This window comes from Prorops nasuta, unplaced genomic scaffold (assembly GCF_024137725.1).
Source record: "Prorops nasuta isolate Cenicafe-Biocafe unplaced genomic scaffold, Cenicafe_Pnas_1.2 PNAS00013, whole genome shotgun sequence".
In the NCBI taxonomy this organism is placed as follows: Eukaryota; Metazoa; Arthropoda; class Insecta; order Hymenoptera; family Bethylidae; genus Prorops; species Prorops nasuta.
Window position 1 is genome coordinate 6,092,454 of NW_027116810.1, and position 15,121 is coordinate 6,107,574.

The following is a 15,121-nucleotide window of genomic DNA, read 5'->3' on the forward strand; positions in this document are numbered from 1 at the left end:
TGTCAATTGGTACAGTAACAGGATTGGCGGAAGTCATGTTAAAACGCTCTAGTATTTTGGCGGTGTATCCTGTTTGATGTAGAAAAATGGATCCGTCTTTACATCGTTCAATTTCGAAACCTAAAAATAAACTTAAGTTTCCACTAATAGTTTCGAATTTATTGTTTAGGTAATGTATTCAATCATTTGCTCGATCTTCTTTAGATGAAGCAATCAGTTCATCGTCTATGTATATAGCTAAAATTAGTATGTTAACCTTTTGATAATTTGTGAAGACGCAAGAATCGGATTTGGTTGGCTTTAATTCAAATCTTTTTAACATCTCCGTGAAACCTTCGTGCCAACATCTCGAGGCTTGCTTAAGTCCATACAAGCTCCTTTGCAATTTACAGACATTATTTGTTCCATCTTCGTATCCTTCAGGCTGTTTAATGTAAATTGTTTCTTCAAGTTTTCCATTTAAAAATGCAGTTTTGACATTGAATTGACGTAGCGATAGGTTTTTTGACGCTGCCAATGCTAAAATCATGCTAATAAAATCGTATTTGACTACTGGACTAAAAGTTTCATGGTAGTCAACACCCTTTCGTTGAGAATATCCTTTCGCAACGAGTCTTGCTTTAAAATTTTCAATTTCACCATTAGCTTTCCTCTTAACTTTATAGATCCAACGATTGTCAATCAAATATTCAATGTTGACTGAGTTGGTCATTACCCATGCAAGTATTATTTTGTTTTCAGGATTGCATCTCTCGATCCATCGCTTGTCTCTATTTTTTCATATGAGCCAGAGATTGCTTGTTGATAATTTTGTGGTTCTTCACATTTCATAAAGAAAAGAAAATCAGGATCAATTCCATCGCCATATCTATCGGGTCTTTTTATTTCAGCCCTATTACGCAAACTTCTTACTTCAGAGGAGCCCTCCGTGGGCAGATTTCCTTGAAGTTCTATACAGAGTCTCCTGTTGTATCCCAATAATAATCGTTTAGAGACTCTTCGCTGACTGAAGATTCGTGTTGTAAATCAAGATTGTCAACTTGTAAATTTTCAGATAAATTCTCTTCTGTCTTTTTGCAAGACAATACCAAGTCTGTGTGTTGTTTCCTTTTTAGATATTGGTTGAGAACTTTTATAAAATTCATGTTCATTAAAAATGACGTCTCTTTTGATAGAAATTTTATCATTTTCCGGATTCCAGATTCTATAACCTTTCACATTTTCGTCGTATCCTACAAAATAGCTTTTTTGTGATTTTGCATCTAGCTTTCTCCTTTTTTTTTTTAGGTATGTGAGTGAAAACAGTAGTTCCGAAGACAATTAACTTAATTAAATTTGCACTGCGTTTAAACCATAATTCATATGGTGTCTTATCTGGACATGAGCTTGTACCTGTGCGATTTAAAATATATACTGCCATATTAATTGCTTCTGCCCAAAGCTTTAACGGTAAGTTTTTACAATATATTAAGGCTCTCATTGCTTCCACAAGAGTTCGATTCTCTCTCTCTCTCTCTCTCTCTCTCTCTACTGATCCATTCTGTTCTGGTGTGAAGGCAACTGTTTTCTGGTGTTTAATACCACCCTTTTTTAGTACATTATCCGCTTCTTGATTTACAAATTCCAAACCATTGTCCGTTCGTAAGGTTTTAATATGTCTTCCTAACTGATTTTTGGCAGCTGCAATAAATTCGTTAATTTTGTATATAGTTTCTGCTTTCGATTTGAGAAAGTATACGAATTTATAGTGAGAGAAGTCATCCTTTAAAAGTAAATAATATCGCGATCCGTTTAGTGAGGGAATTTGAAAAGGACCACATATGTCTGCATGTATTATTTCACCACATTCTTGAGATACTTTTATTTGTTCATTTTCCTTCGGAAAAGGTGCTCTTTGTGCTTTACCTAAAGCACATCCTTCACAGAAAAAATTCCCTGTTTCTTTCGCATCAATCATTTGTTTCTGTAAGTATAATTTAATTTGTTTTATATTTTGGTGAGCCAACTTCTCATGCCAAACTTGTATGTCATCCTTAGTTGCAATATTTGCTTCAATTCTATTATTTTTGGGCTGAATAACCTTGAATTGCATTTGACACATTTTGGACTTACGTACTCCCACTGCAACAGTATTTCCTTTTCGTTTGAAAAAACATCCTTTAGCATTTGAAATTTGAATTAATCCTTTGTCGAGAGCTGAACCAGCAGAGAATAAATTGCATCTTAATTTTGGAATAAATAAAACATTAGATAAATATTTTTTGTCTAAATTACTCCATTGTATGCAAGAATATTTATATCGCCCTTGCCTGTTGCTTCAATTGCTTCATCCTTTTTTCCAATATTAGCACGTTGAGGTATATTAAAGTATTTAAAATTAACAAACCAATGTCTTTGATTAGGCATATGATCAGTCGCTCCAGAATCAAGTAACCATACTTCTGTATTTTCCAAATTAACACCAAGTTTTGCCTTGTGACATTAATGCTTCACCTTGTGTTTTATCATTGTTAGAGCTATTATTCATGCAATGTTCCATCTTAGTACGACAATTACGAGCCCAATGACCAGGTTTGTTACATCTAAAACAAACATTGTTCTTCTTGCTTCCATCAGGTTCTGGATAATTTTTTTTTTTTAGAAAAATGATTTTTCTTTTTAGCTTTCTCTTTCCTTTTTGTAAACTTTACTGCTGCTAGTGCTTCATTCAGTTCTCCTTCTTGATTCGTACATCTGGTTTCTTCATTTAAAAGTCTTTCCGTTTAATTTGTAAGCGAACGCTGCTCTAATGGTGTGGACTCCCAGGCCGTAATGAAATGATTAAAGGCGACTGGTAAGGTCATTAATATTTTGGTTACTATCATGGATTCCGCTACGGGTTCTCCCAATGACTGTAATCTAAGTGCAATATCCTTGAGTTTTGCTATGTGAACAGCCTGGTTATCTTTTGGATCTTTGCTAAATTTATACCATTTTTATTGAAGCATGCATGTGAATCCCAGTTTCTGACTTTTGTTCGTACAAATTAGTTAACGCATTCCACATACCTTGAGCAGATTCACAATTCATAATATGTATTAGCTGTGAGTCAGCTACACTAGTGGCAATGAATTTTTGAGCTAAGATGTCACCTTTTGTCCAAAAGTTGTGAGAAGATCGCTGCTCTGCTGTGGCTTTACTTGAAATCTCAGGCTTTGTACAACTGCCATCTACGATTTTGAAGACATCCTTTTCTTGTAAAATTACTTTTAATTGAAATTTCCATTGAGCCCCGTTCTCAATTCCATGCAATTTGGTGATTTTCGTGGTATCCGTCTCCATTTTTATTGACAACAATTTCACTATTTGCACGTGGCTAGATAGTCGTAAAAAGGGACAAGACACTTCAAAGGAAAATACTTCCTTTATTATTATTACCACTAATAAAAATACACTCACTTCTATATTTAGTTTCGTCCTGGGCCCATAACCTGTTAATTATTAATATAAGAGGTTAAAGATTGCACAGTTGTAGAGAGATTTATTCACAAAAAATACGAGACAGTCGTACAGTACAGAGAAAAGTAAGTAGAACACCGGATGTAAGGTCACGCAATATAAACAAAATACATCGATTTAATTAGACCAGAAATTCACGTAGTGAATTTCTGTACCCGCCAAAATACAAAACTAAATAGTAACCTTATTAGGATGCAGAGGAAACATATGGAATAAATATATGGTCTTAACAGTATATCAGGAGGTTACAATAAATAAATATCACACTTGTAAGACTTATTAACAATAATTTGCTACATTTGCAGATAAGTTGAGTAGAAAAAACCATTGTATATTAAAATTTATTAAAAGGTCATAAGATTAATATTTTCTAATACAAACCTATTCTTATTTTACATAAAACTAAACAGTAATTGAAACATTTCAATTATTTACAATTTCTAATTGGTTTTTATTCTCAAACCTACTTTCCCACTATCAAATTTTATCTATTTAATACTTAAAACGACGTGATTATTTAATTTAAAAAAAAAAAAATATTCCTATAAGAAGAGAGAGAAACAGAAAATCTTTATTAACACAGTAATACTTTTATTACGCTGTACAAAATTGATTCGCCAAGATTTCAGTTATAACCTCTCACTCCATACATACATTTTCTATTAAATTTCTATGCTCTGCCATAGGTGAAAGACGAGCGATTCAATCCTGCAAAGTACGTTATAAAAATATTGTCAGCGAATAAAATTTGTTATTTCGCAAATAACCCAAATATACATTAATAACACACATGTATATATATAGCAGGATATACGACGTAACAGTGGGAAAGCACAGAGGTTCGGGGGGTCGTCTCAGGACGCGTTCGGTGTATAATTGCGCGTCGGCTGGTCGTTTGTTCGTTCGCGGTGCAAATGGTGCAAGCTCGCGCATGGACGAGTCGCTCTCTTTTTGCAGCTCCTTTGTGTGGCGCTCGGAAGACGAGAAAGGGGATATATAAGTGAGGCCCCTGACGCGAGTAGAGAAGAGAGAGAGACAGGAAGACAGTAGGGAGCCGAGAAAAGTAAATCGAGCGGATATGTCGCGCGCGGACCGAGCGAGAGAGCCTTTCTCGCAGCCAGTCACTGAGGGTAGCTGCAGGCTGCTGAGGCTTCGGAGAGAGAGAGAGAGAGAGAGAGAGAGAGAGAGAGAGAGAGAGAGAGTCGAGGATGGACAGGAAACTCTTTCAAGCGCCATAGCCTCGAGAATCGATCGTCGGGGCCTCCATGGCTTTGCGGCGAACAACCGCCATTCGATCGATCCAAGCACCTCGATTATAAATCGAAACGATCGATCCTATGCTTTACCCCCCCCCCCCTTGCCCCTCCTCATTCTCTTCTCGACACCGTCCTTCCTTAGCTTTTATCAAGAGACGTTAATAAACTTCCAGAAGCTGAGAAAGAGAGAGAGACAGTTAAGCATCTTCTCGAGCAAAACCACCACTACACGTGCCAATCAAATATTTACCCCCCCCCCCCCCCCTCTACCCTATTTTTATATTAAAACATAAATGTACTGGTTTCTTCCTCTGGTTCGTTTCACTCTTATTCCTGTCAATTATAATTACGAACCTTTTAATTGGTTCTATATACGTAATATATAACTCGATGCTATGCATAATAATGTATAGGGTAAAGCTAGGAGAGTTGGTCCGGTAGGTGAGATGGACTAATAGCTAATAACTTCTAAAGGATGTCAATACTAGGGTTAATCGGTTAATCGCAGATATATTCAAGTGTGATTGTGTTAGGTTGCAAAATAGTTTATTGGTTTGAATCATTTTTAATAAGTAACTTGGATTTTTCATTTTATTGCATCTTGAAAATTTTCCCGAGGTTATTTGCTATCAAGTTTTTTGAATAGTTTAGTAAGTAATGAAAAAAGATTTATGTGTTATTAAGCTAATAAAATATTGGTCTTTATACCGGTGATTTCAATTGTTGTAGTTCGGACACGTTTTTAAGCGATGTGTACTGATCTGTCTATTCTTGCTTTAGAGGATAGACAGATCAGTGGTGTAGAGAAGAGACAAACTTACGTTTTTATATTTCAGAAAATGACTAATACCTATTTGTCGTAAGGCTAATGCAAAACCAATAGGTACTTGGACAGCGAATAACTTCCTGTTAGCAATTACAGTTGTTACATTGTTACATCAGGTGATATAGATGTAAATAAAGCACCTATAAGTTTCAGTATACCTAAAACCACTTTGAAAAGAAGAATGAAACGAAAAAATAAAAACAAAAATATTAGAATAACTCGGTTCACACACACACATATTCCATGCTTGGCGCCAAAGCCAAAGAAACACTTGCAAATCATAAAAAGAAACTCGAAAAAAACTAAGGTGCTCCAACTATACTCCATTAGTGAGAACAATTGGACCATTGCAATGTTTACGTTATTTTTCAGCTATCAAGTTAAATTTCATCATAAACGTTACCTGTAGGTTATAGTGAATATATTTCACTACGTTCTTGCTATGTTTTATATTTTTAAAAAACCAAAGTAGAAATTCATCCAGTTTTGTCGATGGCCTATCTAGTATCTACCCAGAGAAACTGATTAAAGGAAAACTGATCAAATCCTGATTTGGCGCTGACCACCTTATAGTCAGATAAACTGGTAAAGGAAAACTGACATGGTACTGATTTGGCACTGACCATTTACATGAATATTATTTTCATAGGTAAGTCAAGAGATACATCTAAAGGAAAACTGATTTGGCGCTGCTTAGGGCTTAATCAGTTTCACTTAGTTTTTAATAACTGATGCCATCTCCGTAGTGATCATCAATGCATATGCATGGTGATGATCGGATGTGTTATATTAAAGCTTATTGTATTATTGCAGTGAGTTCAATTGTGATAAAATTTAAACATATTGTAATATGTGTATGTGTGTGTGTTTTTTCATTTAAAATCCTTCACATTTAAGCGTATTCAAAAATTCTCTTAATAAATTGATTATTTTTTAAGCTATAGGGTTGACTGATGTAAAACAATACAAAGGATAAGAGAAGTACGGTGCTTAGTAAAAAGTGATCTAGTTTATAATTCACTTAAAACAATAATTTTATTAATATTTTGAACTGTTATTGACAGAGTGACAGTCACAGTTTAAAATATGAATGAAATTGTTTTAATTGAATAAGCTGACTTTTTGCCAAATGCAGTATTTGGTTTTATCATTTGCATTATATTACACTAGTCTACTCTATAGCTTTAAAAAAAATGAATTTATTAAGAAAATTGTTGAATACTCAGTGTACATAACCTCAATAAAATAGTTAGGGGATTAGCGGGGAATACTGATCACCGCCTCAATAGTTTCACTAAACAGTTTCTGGTCAACCTGAGCGTTACAAACCCGACAATGCCCTGGCTACTTTTCCTTATCAGTGCCCCCACAAATCTAAGGTGAACTGGTCAGGATCTGTTCAGGGCCATGTTTTATTTTCTACCAGGGGAATGTATAGTCAGTTTCCCAAAAGGTGGTCCGACCCTCCTCGCTTTACCCCAAATATTAGATTGAAATAATTATTTCCGCAGCTTTATTATTTTGTAATAACACGTGCTTTCGCTCGCTGATGGTGCTCGGGCAAAGCATTCATTTTTGCTTTCGTCATAATTTTCTCTTCTAATCGGATCTACCATCTGTAAAACCTTGAAATACCAGGTAACCCCCCCCCCCCCCCCCCTGAAGAATCTTCGGAGCTCTGGCGTAATCCGTTGGAGATTTGACGGCGAACTTGAATAATGTAACGAATCATCCTAATGGAGTAAGGGTAGCAGGGGAGGGGGGTTGTTAAATGTGCAGAAAGGGACTTTACTGCAGCCATGCCGACAGAACCGTATAGTAGCGCACCTTCCTATATATATATATATATATATATATATATATATATATATATATACGTTATATGTAAGAGCGCGGGAATCTGAAATCTGTGTGCATTTCGTATTTACGTAGATGCCTTATGTCGGAGCCAAAGATGAAGGGAGATGCACAATCTGCCATTTTTAGCATCCGCGCATTTCGCAGATGAAAAAATGTTTTACAAGATTAACACTGGTCCGTGTGCAAAATGGCCGGCGCTGGACCCATTAAGAAGTTCGCTTTGTTCGTTTGCTCGCGGAAATTCAACAGTCAACTTCCATACACTTTATCAATCTCGCGTACGACAAATACTTTTCCAAAAAAATATTCTTCGCGCGACCGTAGAATCGTTAAAAAATCCGAGAAACATGAGAGATTCGCAGGTTTCGCGAGTCGGGAGAAATATTGGAATTCGAGCGATGATTGCGTAACAATGCTGCTGCATTATTTATCCATGTAAAGCAGAGCGAAACGCAGAGTAAAGCAGCAGATATGAATGGGTAAATCAATTGCGGAAACCCGTAGGGATGGTTCATTGAGAAAAGGTGGAATAACTGGGTCATGGCTCTGTCTCGCATATGGCGCCCGGAATGAGAACCCTTTAATCCAATTATGCCTAACAGCTGTAATTGATGTGTGCAAGATATTGTTTATCTCGTTACAAATACGCGGGACGATGTACGCGTACCTGTTTATGTGTATCGTTGATTGCCTCCCCCCCCCCTCCCCCCACTCTAGCTCCACATCGTGCTCTCGCAACTCTACCTATATATAACACACACACACACACACACACACACAAAACCCCGGTCAAACTCCCTTTTTAGTTACATTCCTAGTTATCCCAGAGTTATTCCACGACTATCAACCGACTCTCAACGCTAAACTCAATTACAAAGCAACGTATATTCATTCACGTGACTCCTCGCTGATGAAATACTCGCGTCGATTGCTCTGACATTCGAGAACACGGATCCTCCTCTATATATATATATATATATATATGTGTAATATTGATCACGTTCTAAATGTCTAATGATTTGCGATAATCCACCAACTAATGGCTCTGTTTACCGGCTATAATATTAAATTATATTCTCCATCTGACATTTCTCCACGCGATTCTCTATCGCAGTGTTATTAAAGCGGCGGCATCGCCGATATTCGATTCTCGCATTTAGCGAAATCGCCTACTTATATATGTATACGTATAAGGCTATTAACGGTGAGGGAATCAATTTATACATATATATATATATATATATATATACAGTTGAAGTGGTCGGAAGGAGTTTAACGAAGGATGTGTATGTGTAGAAGGAAAATGAGTGCGATGAGCCAAAACGTATATATATATATCCAGCGATCTCTTATTTGACGCAGCACGATCGCTAATCTCAATCGGTGGAGGAGCAGCAGCGAATCTCGTCGTATTTTCTTCTTCTAGGTAAACTGTTTTTACGCGCGACCGTTTCCGACGTGTGCAATAAATCCTAAAGCCGCGGAACGAATTCAGTCCGCGCTCGCGCCAAAGAACATCTCTCCTCTATTCCGCCTGTGTATGTGTGTGTGCGCGCGCGCTCGCGAGTGCCTGCGGGATATGGTTAGGGCGAAAAAGAGAGGGCGGAAAGAGATGTGGTGGGTGGGGGGGAGGGGGGGGTGGCTGGCTTGAAAACAGCCCTCCATCGTGGCAAGGGACGAGGGACGGCAGAGAGGGGGTGTGAAGGGTTCTGGAAAGGTCGAGGAAGAAGAAGAGGGTTTCGTCCGTCGGTGAGCTGGATTTTTCCAACAGGGTCACGCTGGAATGGATGTGGGTATAATGGAGCCGAGCCCAGCTTCGATGTCCGATAAAAACTACCGATCGAAGGAAGCATAGGAGGGAAGCGCGAAGAGTGAGAGTGAGAGAGAGAGAGAGAGAGAGAGGAGAGGACAGGGGGGAGTAAAAGGGGAAGCCAGGGCGATTGGGGAGAACGGTGGTGGAAAGCCTCGACACGGCACGAGGAGTTTCGATACGCGTTATCGAACACGGTCACTCTCTCCCCTCCCCCTTACCCCTCTCCCCCCTGCCATTTTCCCTCCCACACTCTCCATTCTTTCGCTCGCAAGAATTAACATTTTTTGCTATCCGACCATGGCCTCAAATACGCATCCCGATTAATCGTTCCTGCACACATTTTTATAAATTTATATTATATATATATATAGTTATATTGGTGTACAATAGTAAAAAGAGTCTCGATCCGACGAACGAGCAACGCTGCAGCGGCTTCGCACGGATTTCTAACGAGAAGGTTTATTATTGCAATGAGATAGGAGGAATGGAATATTAGTTGTTGGTCGGCGCGCACTCGTGGGTTGAAAATGAGAAATGTTAAGAGCGTACGGTGGAAAGGTTCGGTGGTGCTTTGCGATCGATCGATGGAGGGGGGAGGGAGGTTGGCGAAGCTCGGGAGGGAGGTGAAAATTAATTAACACGTGGCGTTGTAAGCGAAATATCCGGACGGCTCTCTCTCTCTCTCTCTCTCTCTTTCTCTCTCCGCCTCACGAGTTTGGTTCTATTTTAAGAAAAGCGGGCTTCGCGCGCGATCAATTCGTCGTCGTCGTCGTCGACCCAGTGTGTGTCAGTGGTGGTGGTGGTAGTATATCCCCATGGCAGAGCAGGAATGGTAAAGCTTGCGAGGCACGTCGAAGCACGGCAGCAGAAGGAGACGTTTCATCCTCTCTTCTCCTTCTCCTATCCATTTTCGTTTTTCCTCCGGTGATCGCTATAGTCCTTACATCTGCGCCAAAAGTCACGAAACGACACGACCGGGAGGAGAAACTCTCGTTGGCAGGCGCGCGGGCGACGAGTCGAGTCGAGTCGAGTCGGGGGAAACTAGACCGTGACGAATCACGTCCGACGATGAGCTTGACGTCACCGCTAAGGGTGAACCATCTTCCGGTACGGCATAACTCCGCTTTTACTCGCACTACTACTTTTACGGAGAGAACATTATCCACCACAACCCCTCCCACTCTCCCTCTGGCACATAGACCAAGCAAACTGCGCACGATTTCACCAACCTTTTATCTCCCCTGTACGACGATCGTACCACGCTCATCGCGCCGTTCTCCAAATGAAAATCCTCCGACTGTGTTCCCGCTCGGCTCACCATACCACGCCACGCCACGCAACGCCACGCCGCTTCGAATCAAGTCCGCTTGGAAGTAGACAAAAATTGCAGGCTCGATCGAAAATTCAAATTTGCCTCTCTCCCTTTATATATGTATATATCTGTAGGATATTGAAATACGCGCGAACCAAGCGCTGGACGAACCTTTCGGCTCGATTAAATTCGCCTAAAGTGTCATTTTAATCCTCTGTATATATATATATATATATAGCACGCGACTGCACAGTTCTTACACGAGTCTCTGCGAATCGAAAAATTTGTCCTGCTTGTAGTCTAATTCCTTTGATATTTCGTACAAAGCAAAGATCTTATTTTGATCCAATTAGACCTGATATTCATGTATTCGAAATATTTTGTAAATCAAAAACTGGTCATGACAAATTCATTTATTGCAAATTTGGTCTACTTTTGAACTACGTTAGATCAAAAGAAGGGTATGCTAAATTTGGTCTGGTTTTAAACTATATTAGATCAAAAAACGGTTATGCTATAAATTTAGTTTGATTTTAAAACAAATTTTCCCAGCTTCTACTCGTCACCACCACGTGGCTGCCGCGCGGAGCGTTCTCGCTCCCAATTTGTAATCCGCGAATATACTTAAGTACGTGCTCAGCAGCACCAGATCAGGGATACCGGGTCAATTCTCTGATAAGTGTTAAACTTACCGGGTTAGGTTTACCGTAAGCAATCTCGATATATAAATGTGTGTTACATGACCTATCTTAACTTTCAATAATTATTTTGTAATTTAACTTTTATTCTCAACACAACCGAAGGATTTTTAGTAACCATGTCCTGATTTAAGCCTACTCAGATAGGTCAAAACCAGGTTGTAAGACCTGGTTTTGACCTATCTGAGACCTGCTTTTGATCTGTTTTGGCCCTAAGCAGTCCAAATGCATGTCACTATTATAGTATCTAAAGGCCTGTTTTGAACAAAATTTTAGGTTAAAGTCAGACCAAATTTTTCGACTCGAATCTGTGACCTATTATACCTGCATAGGTATATCAAGAGACACGGTAGTGTCTCGACGGCAAGTACATATAAAAGTAGATAATGACATGTCTATACCACCGAGTACTACTGTGTAACTTATACAACAAGTTTGACCGTCTCAATTTTTAAACTAATTTATTTCAATGAATGATCAATTATCATGATTTAAATAAAGCTTTCCTTAAAATGGTTTTGGACAAGCTTTCATTTGAGCCCACGAACATCAAAATCGGTTCACGCAATCCAGAGATCTCATACTCTGTTAGCTATATATATAAAGAAAAATTTCATTTCTTTCCGTCATCTTCTTCTTCTTTTTCTCCAGCCAGAGTGTATGTCTCGGGCTGAAGTTGATCGCTAAGAGGTAAATGACGTCATTCTTTCTCAGCGTTGCCAACTAGTTAAACTCAACTACAAAATCACATGGTTGTGAACTATCAAATAAGAACAATGTAATCGATATAACTAATCCGGCGACTTGTTAACTGTCAATTGTAATATAAGGTTATGTATATTTAATACAGTGAGGTTGTTCATTGTTATGTTAGTGAATGTGTTTAATTTTTAAAATGCTAAATAAATTCGAATAATAATGACATAAGGAGTCGATAATTATTAGAGAAGTAAAACAATATTTTAGAATACAAGAGGTTATATGCTTTGTGGTACTTTGTGAAATTTCTTTTTCAGATAAAATAAATAGAACATTTCTATTTTCATTATTGAGGATAGAGCTGACTGGATAAAGTAAGATTAATAGTTACATATTTTCAACACTGTGCCAAGGAGAAATATATACTTTCAACATTTATGTGCATTGGTGATTATCAGGATCATATTAATTGCAAGAAATTGTTAAGGTATTTGAAAATCATATGCTAAACTTCCAGGTATTGAAATCATTAACAAAATGCATGTTTAACTTTTTTTTTCTTCAACTGATGTGGAACATACTCTCCGATAGGTTATATCATATATACAAACAATTTTCTAGGAGACAATATAAAACTTTCTTATTACTACGATTAAAGAAAAGTAGATGAATATTTTCTAATCGTTATTTAATATTCAATTATAGTATAAAAAAGTATTAACACCAAATATTTATTTACGCTTCCTTAATAAGAATAGAAAGAAATTATTATTATCTCCAAAAAATTTATTCAAATCTAATTTTTTATAAAAATAACATTGAATTTTTTAATTATAGTATGTAATATATTTTTTGGTACTTAGTGAGATTTTTTTGCAGATTGAATTACAATAAGTTGTTTATTGTGTCATTGTGCAGGCTTGAGCTGTAATATTTAATAGAAGAAGTCAGAAATGATTCCAGTTTACCATAGAAAGAGCCATAATGCAAAGTTAATGTTGAGAGTTAAACCTAAGGAAAAGGTGGAGAAATTAAAAAATTTGGAAGCCAATTTTTAATAGTGTAAGGCTTGCAGGGGGTTTTGGGCATAAATTCTTTGAAATATATAAGTCAATTAAATCATAATTACAATGATAACATCATCTAGAAATGAAACAATGAAAAGAAGTCATTATTTTAATATTTTCCATGCGATAGAATTTACAGTGAATAATTTTGCGAAACTGAAAGCAGTATATCCACAAAACAGAGGCTTCCATTGTATAAATTGGTGTATTTCCTAGTTATATTAATGAAAGGAAAATATAAATGGCACTAGTGTGCTGGAGAAAGTGCCATAATTCAAAGTTGATGTTGAGGGTAACAGCTAAGAAAATGATGGATAAATATGAGTTAATTTAGAAGAAAATCCTTGAGAGTGAAGTGCCTGCAGGTGATTTTGGGCATACAACTTTGGAATTAGAAATAACATAGTTGATAAAAATTATAACAAAATCATGTAAATGTGTAAATATGAAAGGAATTCATAATTTCAATATTTCACATGTAATAGAACATACGGTGTGTAATTTCAGAGAAAATGAAAGCATCGTACCTAAAAAATATAGGCTTCTATTGCATTAACTGGTATATATTTTACAGTTTATATTAATGAAAAGAATATATAAATGTCACTAGTTTAGCCGGAAAGAGCTATAATGCAAAGGTGATAGTGAGAGTAACACCTAAGAAAAAGATGGATTTAAAGGTAAATTTAGAAACAAATTTTTGAAAGCTAAAGGTTTTAAAGTGATTTTGGGTATAAGATGTTGAAAATATAATTCAAACAGTCATTGAATCCTATGTTAAATGCCTCTAAAAGTGTAATTATGATAAGAACTCATCATTGTAATATATTGTATTTTATTTAATAGATTAATAAATAAATATCTCGAATTGGAGCTTTACATTATGGAACGATGAGAACATTGGAAAATGTTTTGTTAGATTGAATTAGTTAAAACAATTTTTAGTTTTAATTCCTATATTCTTACAAAACGTTCTAAGATCCCATAAAAAACAAGCTTCGCTTGTAAAAAAAGGACGGCCAGTACATAAGTCGTATCTAGTATGATTAATATATTGTAATATAAAATATTGGAATTAAAAAAAATAGTGAAATCCAAATGTTAGGCAAGTATAAATTTGTACCATGGCGAAAATTGGAATTTGGAAAAAAGTAAATAGTAATACAAAAATTACTTGCCGGGCCCGTTGTATGCAATCGTATTAAATAGCCACATTTTTAACTTACGAGAAGCAACGTTTATATTGCAAGATAGCAACTTACACATGAATTTTACGGGCCCGGCAAGTAATTTTTCTATTACTATTTACTTTTTTCCAAATTTCAATTTTCGCCATGGAAAAAATGTATACTTGCCTAACATTTGGATTTCACTATTTTTTTAATTAAAATATTTTATATTACTATATATTAATTATGCTAGATACGACTTGTGTACTTGCCGTCCTTTTTTTACAAGTAAAGCTTGTTTTTTGTGGGTCTATATATATATATATATATATACAGGTATAAAGGAGAAACATTGCGGAGAGTCGCGCCTTATCAAATAGAAAATAACGACGAGAACCACGAGGATATATCGATATACATATACATATATATAGTTGTAGAGAGCCGCGAGAGAAGCGTCGCGCGAGTTTGCTCGAGCGAGAAGCGAGAAGAGCGAGCGAGGCGGTATTCAGCAGCGTTTTATCGATTGCACGAAAATCGACAAAACTTTAAGCAGGACGATGGAAGTTTTGCCCGAGTTAGGAGCATTGGAGTTACACGCGCGCCGCTTCAGAGTTCCTTATGGAATTTCAGAGATCGTAATTCGATAAGACCCAGTTATCGAATTGTGTTACAAACAAACTGGCGTGTCGTGGAACAATCAGCTATATCCCGTGTCAAGTTTAAGCATTACCGAGTAATCACCTTCGTAAATCTTGAAAACAGCATTAGCTTTTATTTTTCCACATGCGATTCCGCGCGTCCGAGGGAACCCAGCGAGAATTCGTTCCAGCTGTTTACAGGTGTGCGTCTCTCATATACATATAGATATACGTAAGAAGCCGAGGCAGAGAGGACGATGATACTCGCTGCAACCAAGTGTG

General features: G+C 37.0%; 1 protein-coding gene across 1 annotated transcript in view; it reads right to left on the minus strand.

The window, feature by feature from the left end:
- Positions 1 to 15,121, minus strand: part of lobo (lost boys) — a 184,934-nt gene that overhangs the window by 74,045 nt on the left and 95,768 nt on the right. The gene's annotated exons all lie outside the window — the stretch shown is intronic.